Source organism: Montipora capricornis, chromosome 12, assembly GCF_036669925.1.
Source record: "Montipora capricornis isolate CH-2021 chromosome 12, ASM3666992v2, whole genome shotgun sequence".
Lineage (NCBI taxonomy): Eukaryota > Metazoa > Cnidaria > Anthozoa > Scleractinia > Acroporidae > Montipora > Montipora capricornis.
In genome coordinates, this window is record NC_090894.1 from 7092666 (window position 1) to 7105538 (window position 12873).

Below are 12873 nucleotides of genomic sequence, written 5' to 3' on the forward strand. Positions count from 1 at the left end.
ACATTAAGACGCTGATGGCTTAATTAAAAAACGCAACCGTTCAATTGTTTCTTGGCATGACGAGCAAGAAGAAATTTTGCCCCACGCTGAGAATTGCGGCTTTTGTCTAGGAGAACAACCCAAGCGAACGGCGAATTCGATAGACCAGGGAATGTGGCAACCATACGAACTACTGTTTTGCTCCGTGGAGTTGACTGAATCTTCGCATGCTCCACTGATATGCATAGTGGTGATCAACATTTTGCTCGCTGTCACTGCATTTGTGGGAAATCTCCTCATTTTAGCTGCGCTAAGCAAGAATTGTCCGCTCCATGCGCCGTCCAAATTATTGCTTCGTAGCTTGACAGCAAGTGATCTCTGTGTTGGTATCTTGGCAGAGCCAACTTTTATTGCTTACTGGCTATCCGTAGTGTTAAAGAAAATGAACTTTTGTCTCTTTGCTCATCGTACCATTTATGTGACCGGAAATATGTTGTGTGCAGTGTCCATCCTAATTATGACCACCATAGCAGTTGAGAGGCTTCTCGCTCTCACGTTGGGCCTGAGATACGTACAAGTTGTCACCCTAAAGCGCACCTCTGTACTTTTGACCATTTGTTGGGCTGTGTCCATCGCTGGTTCAACATTGCACTTTGTGGATTACGCCGTGTCCTTGTGGTATGGCTATGTGGCCTGCTTAATTTGTCTTGTAATCTCAACTTTTTGCTACGGGAAAATTTTTCGAACTCTGCGTCTACATCATCGTAGTCGAGTACACCAACAGCCTACGCAATCAATCCAAACATTTCAACGAAATGCAATGCGTTATAAGAAAGCTCTAAAGACCGCGCTTTGGTTGCAGGTGACCTTCGTCATTTGTTATTTTCCGTATGTTGCAGTGGCGTTCATTACAAGTGCAGCGAGCCGAATGTCTCCAGCTCTTTTCCTTGCCAGGCAAATTACACTTACGTTGGTTTTTTTTAACTCCTCGTTAAATCCTATCCTCTATTGCTGGAAGATCAACGAAATCAGGAATTCTGTGAAAGAAACCCTCACAAAAATCTACCATTTTTCAAATTGAGTTGTCCCACACATCGCCCCATTCTTTCAGTTTAGTGTAAAAGTGTCCGGAGCTCTATTCATAGCAAGCATTACAATGTTTTCAGCTGCTTTTGTTTCTATATCCCTTTTTCTGCCTGTCTCATTCTTCTCTGGAGGGTTTTTAATCCAAAATAGCGATTAGGACATTTTGCAAGTTGAGTGCTAGCCTCATCTTTTCGTAAGATAGATCAGTTTTCGTGCATTGGGAGAGAATTTCTCATTTGCAGCTCCGTACTTTGCACTATTCTTTCAAATAACGTTTGCTCTCATTCTCAAAATCACAAACTTTCTGATAGATATGTTCGCTGTTTTGCTCTCGAGGACCACCACACCTGTGGTTTCAACTCAGTGCGGCTTCCGTCACGAAATGTGTAAAGTAACCAACAGAACTAACTCCTGATCGTCTCGTGAATAAGCCATCTCAACTTTATTAACGTGAACATTTCTATTGAAATTTCATTCTTTTATCGACTTAAAGCAGACATAACATTGCATTTAGACTGAGTATAAAAAGAAAAAAGTGTAAATCGTCATATAATAAACCAATCTTTGAAAGGAATTTATTCATGCACATACATAACGATAGCCTCCGGCTGTTTTGCATTTTATTTATTTTTTTTATTTTTCTCTAACATAAGGCTGCACATTTAAGGGGCAGCTTTACTTGGGATGCTTGCTCTCACAATAGCCCTTTTCACGGTTAGAATTTCTCATTTGCATTACAATGTAATCTAGCATGTATGAGAGGCAATTTCGGGCTATTTTGTAGTTTTATCCCGAAATTGCCTCGCACCAGCGTTAGATTACATTGTAATGCAAATGAGAAAAACTAACCGTGAAAAAGGCTATTAGCCAATATCAAAAATACCATAATACTCTTTGTTTGTCCCTCCAAAATGTTGCATAAGCATTGCTTTTATTCTCTCTTGGGACTTACAATGGTCCCAAGGTGAACTGGAAACAATGCTTATGCAAAATTTTGGACCGTATCTTTCACATAAATTTCGATAGAATCCAAGATATCGTGGTGTACTGCTATTATAATCACGCATTATAAAAAAATAAAAGTATTTTTACCTGAAGTGTTGTTACTGGTCATCCTTGTGGCTGAAAACGACAAATTTTAGTGATTTGAACGGTTTTGTGTTCGCCGTTTACCTGAGCATGCCGATAGAAAGACAAGGGTGGAAAGCTCTATTTCGGGCCGGTCCAGCGCCGAGACGATTTTTGGCACAGGTCCCTACATCATTATGCATACACTCCTTTGTTTCAAGAAAACAATAGCGATAACAATAGACGTCCTTTGGGACTGTGGCGCTTTGTTCTTTCTTTTTAGATTTTTTTTTCTAAGTCTATATGGACTTAAAAAAAGTCGGTGGAACTTCTGTCTGAAATACGGAAAATCGAACAGTTTTTCCTGCAATTTCGGCACTTTTCCTGCAATTTTACCCATTTTTCAGTTTTAGAATAAGCGCAAGAAGTGGAGTTTCAAGCAATCGTTGTAATAGGGTTCAGATTCGCAAACATAACAAACAAACCAAATAAAAGTACTGTCATAAGAAATTTAATGGCTACCTGCTCTTCTTATCTTGAAATTGTTCTTCCTGTCTGCTTAAAAATTCGCCGAGACACTGCAAAGTGTATATTTTCTTCCTTTCCTGTATTTAGGATCACGAACGGTTCATTTAGAGGGATTTTGCGATTTATCGCTCTTTGTAGAGATCGGCAATATGCTAAATGATACTTCCAAGTAAGTAGCTTTGGTAGAGATCCATGGATGTTCCCCTACGAGGCATACTTCGTTTCACTACCCATCATGTCTTTTCAATGCCCTCCTGTGGGCTCGTTTGTCTGGGTCGACGAAGTTTAGGCGATGGTTAACTGCGGTGAGATGATGTTAGCCCTTGTCTTGCAGGCAGTTGTAAACTTTCCGGCCACAGGTAACTAGGGCTAATATTTTTTCAAGGAAAGTTTACGGTCAGAAAATTAATATGTGTTCTGGCGGATTGAAGGCTATCCATTGCAGTTTTTTCTTGAGCATCGCGAAACAGATCCATCTCCCGATGCGGCACTTTGTCTTTGCCAACTGACTGCGTTTTCACACAGGTTTTGGACACGGAAGACGAAAGTAAATTGTTTTCTTTGCACCACTCTATGCACAACTCTGGAAAGGCTATAAAGCAGGGACAATTTCCAAATGATCAAATCTCCCATTGCTGTGACCCTTTTACTTCGGTAGCCATCTTGATTATTACGAAGACACAAGTTTGCTTCAAAAGAAGGGAAATATGAAACGATTTTAATTGCAATGAACTCGTGCATGAAAGTTTCCCATGAAAGATGCACCAATCAGACTTTAAGCGTGGTATATTCTTCCACGCAGTGAACTTATAAGTGTGCCGCACGCACGGGGCATGAAGGAAAAGCAGGTCACAGTTCACAGCATACTGGAAAACCTAAAACTATCACAGGGACTAACCTTAAGCCTAAACAGTGCCTTTAGTCGTAATTAAGGTTACGGTTAGCATTATTAAAGGGATGGGTTGTTTCAAGAGTAGTAAAACAGGGATCTCTTAACGGTAACCTACAAGTGTAAGTTCGATTGTAGGTGCTCGGCGCGGCACGTGTATATAATTACGTATCATTGTTATGTAAATAGTCAACCAAAATTCAAAATAAATATCATTTTCAAGGTGTGAATTAGCAACTTGACACGTTAGCTCAGTGGTAAAGAACAGGGACAAGTAATCCAGAGGTTTACAGTGGGTCGGAGTTCAAGGCAAGCTGCGAGTGACATATCATGGGATAAAATGGCAGAAAAAGCCGAGCGGGATCTGGAAATAAGAACAAGACGAAGGGATAGAAAGGGGAAAGCTGGGACAAAAACGAGTAACGGTGTGGACGATGAAGGGAAAGAAGAGAGAGAGGGAGGGAAAGAAAAAATGAGATCCGCTTTTATTCATCCCGTAAGTACAAATTACCCATGTATATATTCGGTTCTCTTTGGTATACGTATTGTTGTGCAAAACAATAGCGCGAATGAATAATTAATTTATTCTGCATGCATAATGAAGTAGGGACCTGTTCGGAAATCATTCCCGATTTTTCCGACAAGTTTTCATCGCGTATCAGGCAACCTGAAAGCCGAAGGTTTCATTTTAGATCATTGCGGCAAATCCGTCCAAACCTCGAAACGCTACATCTCCAACAGATGGTTTTCAGGTGACGTCAATGCCGCCATTTTGGTGGACGAAAACAAGAGATCTCTCATTATCTTCTTTTTTTCGTCCACCAGAAGTGGTACATTTCTCTGTTGTTACTGGTGTCTCTAGAGGTTGGTTGAAAACGTCCTATAACAACGAAAAATCCAGCGATCGAAGCTCGAACGAATTTCGCTTGCAGGCTCGTTGATTTGGTTGTTCTGATTGGAGCTTCGCGTCCCACAGAGCCAATTGTCATCCAGGGACTGCTCGCAGTCGATAGTTCCCGGATGTGAAACGAAAGCCAGCTGAGATGTGCTTTTCATGCGTGGAGCTAGACATAGCACCATAATGAAAACAATCCGTCACGCTAGTATGAACACCATTAATTTATGGACTGAATTCATGTATTTTGTATTGAATAACAAAATGATTTATATACCGGTAAATAAGGTTCCCATAGTGACCAGGACGACAATCTATATTTTGGTTAATTTCCATCCCTTCATTCAAATGGTCATTGAATCCTTACGCTTCAATACAGAAAGCGCCAGTTTTCTCCGAGGAAAAATACGGATTTCATCAGGAAGCAGACAACGAGAACGGCGACGGACGGGCCGTTGTGTGAGATGACCTGGAGTGAAAAGACCAACTTATACTGAGAAACCCTTATTTACCACGACAGCAGGTTAGCAAGAGCCGACTTTTTTTCCGGTTTTACAAAACCCGTTAGCGTGGATTAAATGTGTAGCTTATGAGCACGTAGGGTGACCGAGAACCTTTCTTCACCCTTGCCGGTTTTAGCAATGCATTCGGCTTTTTCCGACGCTTTGCTGCATTACGAATCATGAGGTTTCCTGGTTGAGGTATATATCACAATTGCAAACCAGACAAGACGACCACAATTTAATATTATTTTGAAGTTCAGTCAGCCATCTGCATCATTTTGTTCTTTTTCCATTTTGACCAAATATACAAACTTTCGGGAAATATCTTTAATTCATAAACAGCAAGAAAATGACGTGAACTATTTGTCAAAGAATGCTCTTTAGTTTTCAACTTTTGGCAGATAACGTTTACAAGTAAATATAGCTGATTCAATCAACCTACTTAATTTATTTACATATTTAACTTTAAGCACATCTTTATCAAAAAGACTTGAATAGGTATATGACATTTTATTGTTGCGTCCAAACAATTACGCTTTTTGATTTTGCATAAGGTCACCGCAGAAATTCTAGTTCTTTCCATCTGTCCAGTACTCTTCAGAAAAAGTACTCTTCAGAAAAAAAAATCTGAAATAGGAAAACTTTTACAGACTAAACAAAACCCGGAGTAATATTTGAATGCCAAATGGAAGGACTCAAAAGTTTTAAGACAGCTCTCGGGACGTTTTGTGCGCTCTCGTTTTGTGCGAGGCTTACACTACGTAGTGGCCGTCTTTTTGAAGTGTGAGGCGAAGCAGAGCCGGAACTAATTTTATGGGCTCCTAACCAAGTCCAGTTTAGATTGACATATCATGTATTTTTCCAGTTTTTTTGCAAATTGCTTAGATTGACGTGGTTTTGTCCCTATTATAATCAGTTGCTTTCTTTAGTTTTTGACTATCCGTAAGCCACCGAATTTTGGCAAAACCTTGCGGATAATCAATGAATCTGGGATTATTTGTATAGTGCGGGGACAGCTATTCTTAGAGTTATTTTCATAGAGTTATGTCGTAGAGTTAGAGTTAAGTTTCCAAAATCCAGAATTCAAGATTTTGGAAGCCAACATTCATAAAAGCTAAACGTTTGTTTAGGCCTAATTAGGCCTAAGGTTAGCTTTTATGCATGTTTAGGATACTTATTTCTAAATTCAGGATTTAGGCCTTCCAAAATCTTGAATTCAGGATTTTGGAAACCTAACTATAACTCTACGACAAAACTCTATGAAAATAACTCTACTGCTAGTCAACCTCGAATAGTGCGCGCTAAGATTGGTAATTCGATCGAAAGCACGGCTGTATTCCACAGCAAGACCAACTTGGCTTCATTGTCCTCTAGCCCCGGCGCTCAATAGTGACTACCATGAGATAAAACGCCCATCTTGCTGACCTTGATTTCTTGTTTTCCAATTCAACTTACGTACAAGGGTTACACATTAGAGTGAAAAAAAAAACGCTGGCTGTAACTTATCGCCGAGGCGGACATGAATTCGATTAAGCGAGGTATTTCTTGTTAGGATGGCACTAAAACTCATTTTCGTAGTTTCTAGTGAGCACGGGAAACCAATACGTGTAGTGAGAGCTTGAAAATGGAAAAAGCAGTCCTATGAACTGCATATGATAAGTGGAAAATGTTTTGTTTTTCTTTCCAGGAGGATGTCTTCTTCGGTCGAGGCCTGTTTGAAACGTATTCAGTCGCACAAAGGCGTGGTGGGAACCATCGTAGTGAACTCAGAGGGAATACCAATCAGATCGGACCTTGACAACTCAAGCACGCTGGTCTACGCCTCTGCTTGCAAGACTCTGACATTCATGGCCAACAACGTAGTGCGAGATATTGACCCTCAAAATGAACTGATTATTGTGAGAGTCGGGTCCAGGAAAAACGAAATGATCATAGCTCCTCATGAAGATTACCACGTGATTGTCATTCAAAGCATCAATGAGTGACGTTGTCGACGTGCCACCCGCCCTAGCAATAATTGACTAAGGAGGAAATGGTGCGATCTATTGCAACAGTGTGTTTCTGTTTCATTTAATGTGGGTGCCAGGCGTGAACAACTGGATGCAGGATCCGAGCATGACCACCTAAAATGCCAGGCCTAGGCTAAGACAAAACAAAACATAAATCTTACAGTGTCTTTGTTTGCCATTTTAAATGCTATTTTAAGTTTCGAGTTTGAACTCAGCTGATTCAGAGGCAAGTATAGCCAATTTAGAAGGGTTTCAGTTGCGTGTAAATTTATATTTTTATAAATGGGTTTTATTTTATCAGTAAAATTTACATACGAGTGTTATTTGCGTTTTCCTGTGATGATTTTCATATCTGGGTGTTTGCTTGCCTCGGGGCTTTACCTTGGTGTAATCTAAGTATTCTAAGAGTAACATGGCCTCAGGTAACGCAATATGAGGTACGGCAAGTGCCTTTGGACATGAGGAGCCTGGAACAACAAAACTGAAACAAACCAAACTCGTTAAGAAAAGGTTACCTTAGGCCTAACATTATCTAAAGAATATTTTTTAGGCCTAAGGTTAGCATTTTTGTAAAGGTTTGGGTTGTTTCAGTTGTTGAACCCTTCATACCCTACCACCACCCCAAGCCCCTCACGTCCAAGGGCACTTTGAGATATGGAAACAAGTCTTTACCAATATTCTTGGTTTTCACGAGACGTCATCAAAATTAAAAAATAAGGAATTATCATTCCTTTAGAGATTTTAGTTTAGTTTCTTATTAGAACAGCTGAGGAATTACCTTTACACAATTTTTTAGTTTGATAGGGTTTTTCGTCTTGTGATAAAGCAAGGTTGAGTTTCTAAGCTTTTGCGTGACACGATATTAAAATTGCGTCAAAGAATGCTTTCACGTAGTTGAAAAAATAGGTACGCAATTCGTACATGTGGCGAGCCACTAGGTAGAAGAGGAGATGCTGGAAACAAGGGTGTTGAGCTATGCTTAATTAAAATCTCAAAATTTGAGAGCGATGCTGGATGTGCAGAGAAAGAAGTTCACCACAATTCTTAAAATGCATATGGTCCGTCTGAGATATAGTCTTTGAAAAGAGGGTGAAAAACTGTCCAATAATTCTCTCTATGATTTTTGATTTATTTCATTTACTTGTTTTTGCTTATGTTCTTTCAAAATCACCAATTGACCTTTTCAGCAATAGCAACACCATCTTGGATTTTGCATTTGGCAAAATCAATGGGTTTGTTAGCCTGGATAGACCACAATGCATCAGGACTCAAGATGGCGTAGCTATTGTGAAAAGGTCAATTTCACAGACTAATATATAAGTCAGTAACACACTGTGTTCCTGCACTTGATCCAAACACAGAGATTCATTACCTTGATTAAAGTCTGCACAAACTGTATGAGGAGGGTCAACTAATTCGTTAAAATTGATAGAACCTTGATGCTTGTTCACATCGCTCCCTTGGCTAATATCTGCGCTAATTGTCTTTGCTGGATCAAACACTCTAGGCCCAGGGTTCTCCTCGACACCGTTTGACATTCTCTCAAGAACATTGTGTGAGTATTGTGGTAAACAATTTTAGTTAATCATACTGTCAATTGTCACATCTATACCGCTTTATCAAGCATTTTAAAGTGCATATGACACAAAAAATTTTACTAGCTTGTTCGAAAGAGCTTTCAAAATGGTGAAAAAGAGTCTTTACTTTATTGTGATAGCACTCTTGGTAGCCGAGCTATTCAAGATTTTGATGTATGCAAATTCGATGACTTGTGACGTCACATAGTGGACACAAAACTATATAAAATCACAAAACATGGAATATCTTTGCAAATACTAAGTCTGCAGGGTTGAAATTTTGCATGGTTGATGTACTACCGAAACTGCACATTGTAATTGTGATTATGATGTCACAGTAGCAACATACTCGTTACCAGACCTCTACCTTTCCGATATCGAAAATGCCTTCTTTGTTGCTTTAGAGTCTAACAGACTTCCTTGTGCTTGTGCTGTGTAATGTCCATATTCGGTCACACGGTCTGAATGAACATCAAGAGCAAATAACCCTTATTGGGGAGGGAAACTCTGATTTCACCCTTTGGATGGAGGGGGCCTGGAGCCCATTGCATTGCTATGAAAACGTCACACTGGGCCATATCATGAAACTTTGTAACGAGTATAAGAACTGCAAAAGGTTTCAGTTCTATACAGAAAAAGTCTTTAGAGATGTTCCATTTTTTGTGATTTTAAATCATCTTGTGTCCACTATATGACGTCACAAGCCGTCTAATTTGCATAAATCAAAATCTTGAATAACTCGGCAACCAAGAGGGCTATCACAATAAAATAAACGCCGTTCTTCATCATTTTAAAAGCTCTTTCGAACAAGCAAATATAGAATTTTGTGTCATATGCACTTTAATGTTGGTAAATAGAATACACTGTGGTATCAAAATACGTCATGCACACCAATTCTGGATCCATGCTGTTCATTTGTCACATCCATTTTAAAATTGCTGTTGTTTAATTTTCCTACTGCACAATAGTAAATTGCAATGCTAGCTTCACATGAAACAAAATGGCTCTTGACATAATTTTGAGTGTAATTAAAATAAAAATACAATTTGAAGTGCTAAACTATTATTTGACACACTGTTTTGCAATGGCAAGTTAACAGCAAACAAAATGACCTTTGAGATAATTTTTCACTGTAATTCAATTTAGGTTTCTTTGGTTCTCTTCACCATCTCTTTAGCTTAAAGCCCTGGCCAAACTATCAAACAAAGCTGGATCCCACATACAACATTGTATGTAAATGTTGAGGTCGTGGCAAAACACTATCCAACATTGTTTGAGGAATTCAAGTTCAAGTTGGCGCTAAGCTTGAAAATATGGCGTAGCGTTTATGCTAATGGAGCTGCTTGAGGACGCAAAGGACGGATTCAAACAAGAAAATACCAAAGAATGGTATAGAGAACCTGTAGAAAAGGGTATGTTCACTGCAAGAAGCATCCGCGCATAGGAGATGAGCTCGGATCAATTTGCAGGAATTTTAAACGCTATTGAACCAGACATCTCCAAACAGAGCGACAATGATTAAGGAGCCTAAGAGTGTCCCATAGACACGGCCTTGCTTTCTACTTGGTGATCAAGGTTTCTGTCTGTTCATCAAAAACTACGACGTGCCCTTGGTCCTTGTCCGCCATCTCTGTTGCATATGATGCTAGAAGCCTAGGCTTGAAAATAAGGGCGCGTTCGATTGACCCCATTCCGGAATAAGAATACGTGGAGTGGTGATTAAACGGTATGTTTTGCGCGTTTCGAAGCAGCAAGGATAATAAAAATATGTTTAAAATAGAATTTTAGCGGATGTTTGACAATTTTAATGTGAATCTCCGTAAAAACGAAGGATTTCCAACTGATATTCCATGTATTCCTATTCCGGATTACGGTCAATCGAACGCACCTTAAGATAGCGATTCGTGATTTGCTAGCGGCGCGAACGTGACTCCATTCAGGACACAACTTTGTTGGAAGAGCGGCCAAAGACTGCATTGTTATTGGTGCGGCGAGCAGAATTGTTGGTTGTAATGTTTTATCAAAAGCAAATTCTATCCAACATTTGATCGAACTAAAAATGTTGGACGAACATGTTCCAACATGGACGGCCAAAACGGTCGAACAATGTTCGATCAAGCAAACTTGGAGCGTCCAATCCAACTTTGTTCGATAGTTTGGCCAGGGCTTAATACACGCCAAGAGCCATAATGGGACAGAGACGGAAACGCCCACTCTGGTCCTTGGGATATGTGAATTTCACTTAAGTTTTTTTTAGACCCGTGGATTAGTCGGAAGTTAGTTTTCCGTGAGGTCCGCAAATCTTTATTCGGGGAAAGGATGTAAGAGAAAAATGGCGTCGCGCGTGGAGGTGCGTTTTATCGATGAGAGCGATTTGTTATCTACGGGAAAGGTTTTGTCTTAAAAGATGATGCAGATAATCTGCTTCGCTCGATGAAATATCAGACTTTGAGGACGAATTGTTTTCCGGCGCGGACAGCGATCCTGAAAGTGAGCTTTCAAGTTCATCAAGCGCTACGTACGATCACAGCGACGACAGTGAATTCGGTGCAGGACCTTCGGCAACAAATAAAGGTGGAAGAAAGAAACTTAAAGCAAAAAGCGAACAGAGAGAAGGGAATATTAATCGTCGCACAAAAAAATCGAAGCTGCCGAACGTCAATCCCAGTACTAGTGAAGCAACGTCGACCAGGAATTCAAACAAAAACAAAAACACTAAAAGGCATCAAGCAAATCGCGGGGGAGATCATGTTGAATATTCAACCGTCGCCATTACAATGCCCCATTACACTGCTTGACACGTATCGATTAATTTTAAAATGTGCGGACCTCTCAGGAATTACACTTCCGTTAATTACAATCTCTAAAAATAACTTTAGTGAAATTCACATATCACGGCCAACGCCCTAAGATTCGCTCTCTGTCCCATTATGGCTCTTGTACACGCTAAATAGATCCATTCACCGATCAATAGTTCAAGCGTGTTGCTGTCTGTTTGCAGTGCCACAAATTACCTACAATGCAGTGAACACTGTAAGAACTTGTTTGTAATACTCGCAAAAACATAAACATGCCTTGTGCAATGGGGATACAGAACAGCCTTCGTGCCTCCGAAAGATAAAGTTACTTGTAACAAAATAATAATAACAAAAAACTAAAATCGCTTATCCTTCCTATCCAGATACACTAACCATGTTTTTGATACAAAAATTTGATAATGTAAATTGACCACCGTACAGAGATTCTAAAAGCTGACGTTTCGAGCGTTAGCCCTTCGTCAGAGCGAATCTAAGGGCTCTGACGAAGGGCTAACGCTCGAAACGTCAGCTTTTAGAATCTCTGTACGGTGGTCAATTTACATTTTGTATACTACTTCCCCACCGACGCAGCACCACAGTTTCTTTAGAAACTACCCCTTCATTCATGTTTTTGATAGCCTCGAAGTCGATTGATTTCATCGTAAGTAATCGTGATCAATCGACTTTGTCCGATAATCTGTCGTCTTTTAACGGGTTTAATGTCACGTGACTGGGCATCGGGACAGGACATCTGGTTTGAGCTATAACAATGTGGTAAGCCATTGAATGGCTTACCACAAAAAGTGACATCCGTTGAGTTTTTGCAATCTGAACAGTCCTTGTACGAGGAGGCGTACTCATATAAGTGTTTATGAGCCCTCAGAAGACGATTACGAGCTTTTTTATATGTCTTTGTTAGCTTTCGGCCGCCAGATTTGTGCCCCTCAGAGGAACACAAACATGGCGTCTCCATACAAAGCCTTAAAATTTTGAGTAAAACATTTCTTCGATTATCTTCCGCACGAAACATCGCACGGACCTGAACCTTTGCGAGACTGTGTGAATATTCATCTTCTTTTATCTCTTTGATTCCTGACTTTATTTGTTGAATGGTTTTGATGATGGTGTGACATTGAAAACCGGCAATTACAACAGGTGTAGAGAATTCACTAAAGCAATTTAGTCATGGTCAACCACATCGAGATAATTACGCTGGCCAAAAAGCTAGCTAGTGCTGGTGCCGAATTGTGAAAAGCTAAAATAACAGAGTTCAGGAATAAGAAGGAAAGGCAAATTAAATTTCAAATCCTTAGAAGTAGCATTTTTGAAAGTTCAGAACTTATTATTGAAGACATAAGATCTAAGAAATGAGCCAATCCCGACGCGCAATCACTTTGTACTCAACAAACGCCGAGGCTTCGGGGTGGATTGACGGGGGGTGGGGGGTGGCAGCGGTCCGATTGCATCTCGATTTCTACTGATGACTGGTTTCCGTTCAGAACGCGGTTCTGTATAACCACGTGAACTTGATGGAACTCTCT

The 12873-nt window shown here is 40.1% G+C and overlaps 1 long non-coding RNA gene across 1 annotated transcript; it reads left to right on the forward strand.

Moving 5' to 3' along the window:
- The first annotated feature begins 4699 nt into the window (after window positions 1-4699).
- On the forward strand, window positions 4700-7280 carry LOC138026770 (uncharacterized). The gene is made up of 2 exons (XR_011127340.1): window positions 4700-4968; window positions 6636-7280. It is a non-coding gene; the product is annotated as an uncharacterized lncRNA (long non-coding RNA).
- Window positions 7281-12873: the final 5593 nt, after the last annotated feature.